This window comes from Sinocyclocheilus anshuiensis, unplaced genomic scaffold (genome assembly GCF_001515605.1).
Source record: "Sinocyclocheilus anshuiensis isolate Anshui unplaced genomic scaffold, SAMN03320099.WGS_v1.1 scaffold338, whole genome shotgun sequence".
Taxonomy (NCBI): domain Eukaryota; kingdom Metazoa; phylum Chordata; class Actinopteri; order Cypriniformes; family Cyprinidae; genus Sinocyclocheilus; species Sinocyclocheilus anshuiensis.
This window is the reverse complement of record NW_015542339.1, coordinates 722642-725007: the sequence shown is the minus strand read 5'-3', so window position 1 is coordinate 725007 and position 2366 is coordinate 722642.

Sequence of the window (2366 nt, the reverse complement as noted above, 5' to 3'; positions counted from 1 at the left end):
GTAGAAAACAAAGCGTTTGAGAGAGGCGGGGCATAGAGGACCTACAATAATGTACAGTATTTGAAAAATAATGTGTTTTTTGAACATTAAAGCGTCAACATATTCTGTTACACCAAATACACAAAATAATGATCTTTAAAAAAGCATCATATGACCCCTTTAATATGCACTAGACAGAGGCAAGAGGAAAAGAGAAAATACCATCTGAACTTTTCTAAAGACAGTACGTTCCCCTCAGACATACATTCATATAAACTCCTACACCTAATTGAATCGCGATTTGTTTAGCATCTCAAATGATTTGAGTCTTCACATATTTGAATCGATTTTCAACCGGCTCGCGGTTAATCGTTACATCCCTACACCACATCATTGAGGAGATTCACCTGCGTCAGGGCTGATGCCAGCAATTATAACAAGAGTTCCCTTCCATCTCTGCAGCGGCTCCTCGTCTTGTGTTTGTTTAAGATGTATCTGACGCGTGGTCTCCTTCTTTATCACGGCTTGTGATCCAGCTGTGACAATACTGGAACTGATGTGACAATAACTTGTGCTCTTGATATAAAGGAGATTTACTGGTACAAAATGAAACTATCAGATCCTCCAGTGTTCACCTGAGGCTACATTTAAACGACAACGATGTAGTCAAAAACTGAAAAGTTTTTCCCTTTTTAAAAAGTTTCACGTATACATGACAACCTTTTCAAAACGATTCGCGTTTACACATATCCACAAAAACTGCCAAAAACGCTGTATTACATATGCCAGGCCAGTAGTTGACGCTGTCACATTGTTAGTAAATAGTACCTATAGGGAAGTGACGATTAGCTCTTTGTGGGCGGGAGTTCAATGACTAAAATGACCACACCGACTTTGTGTATATGATGCGTCTCTGCTGTTGGTTGTAATATTGGTGAAGTAAATCCACACTTTGCTGAAGAAGCATTACCAAACTCTTGAGCAGCAACAACACTACCATGTACTCCGCCATTGTTGTGCATGTTTGTTCATGCTTGGCTTTAAAATCGACACATACTGTGCATGTCTACATACCTAACACATACTACGCACGAGCAGGACATCACCGTTTTCAAAGATTCCCGTATTGGGTGTTTACACGGAAACGATAAAGGTGGTGTTTTCAAAAACTTGCACTTTGAAACCCGTTTTCAAAATTGTGCGTTTTCAGTCCCCAAAACGCTGTTATCGTGTAAACGAACAGGCAAAACGCATAAAAAGTTTCCAGTTTTTGGCTGAAAACGTTGTCGTGTAAACGGCCCCTTAATCACTTACCATAGCCAGTGCCAGCCTGTGGGGTTGTGAACCCTATAGATCATGAAAATTGGGCCCACTGGTGTAAAAACTTCATAGTAATTTGACAAGTGAGGAGAAAGCTAAACATTGACAATTTCAATATTTAAGTGTATAAATGTGTATTAATTTTAACATATTCAACATGCAATGCATGTGCAAAAATATTGCACAAATAAGTTTGCAAGTAAAGTATTGCAAAATATTGTAAATTACATTTTCTGAAATTTATTGAAAATAAAACTGCAAGTGTGCTTGAAAAAATAAATTAAATAGATATACGTGAAACACAAATAATTAAAATAATATATAAATAAATTATACATGAAAAAAAATATATATATAAGGGTACAGATTGCTTAGGGTAAATGTGCCTATAAGCTCACCACAATCTATATTGAGACATTTTTAGTGCACAAGATATTGGTTTCAATACAATAAATTTTAATGTTAAAATAAAATATTAATCTCTCACACAATAACATTTAATTTAATTTTATTTTAAATGACAAAAGCATTTCAATTTAGATGTACATCAATAAATGCAAAAAGTCTGGCTGTGCTTAATGGGTACATTTTTGTTCCCAATAAGCTCACGTCAAGTTTTATAAAAAATTCTTGTTTATTTTTGTAGGGTATCAGACCGCATCAGACAATTTAAGATTTGATCAAGAACATGGTTGAAACACGAGGAGCCGAATTCCACAGAGGCCCAAGACACAGGATGTTCGTAAATCAGATCCTGGCGCCACAAGCCTGAAGCGAGTCCACCAACTAGCAGCTTTGAGTAGCGCACAGCATTTAAACAAAAGAACACTTATTGACAATTCCAAGGAGATTGTCAATTTTGGGGCAAGTAATCAAGATTAATGGTCAAAAGAGATGCACAGCATGACCATCACATGTAAACCAGTGATAGTAATCACGGTCACGTACTCTTCGGATTGACTTTTCCCCCCACCTCGAAGACAAAGAACAGACTGAGATTCCTTACAGACCTCTTAATCTCTGGTCTTCACAGAACATGTCCACATACATTCACAGAATGGCACAGA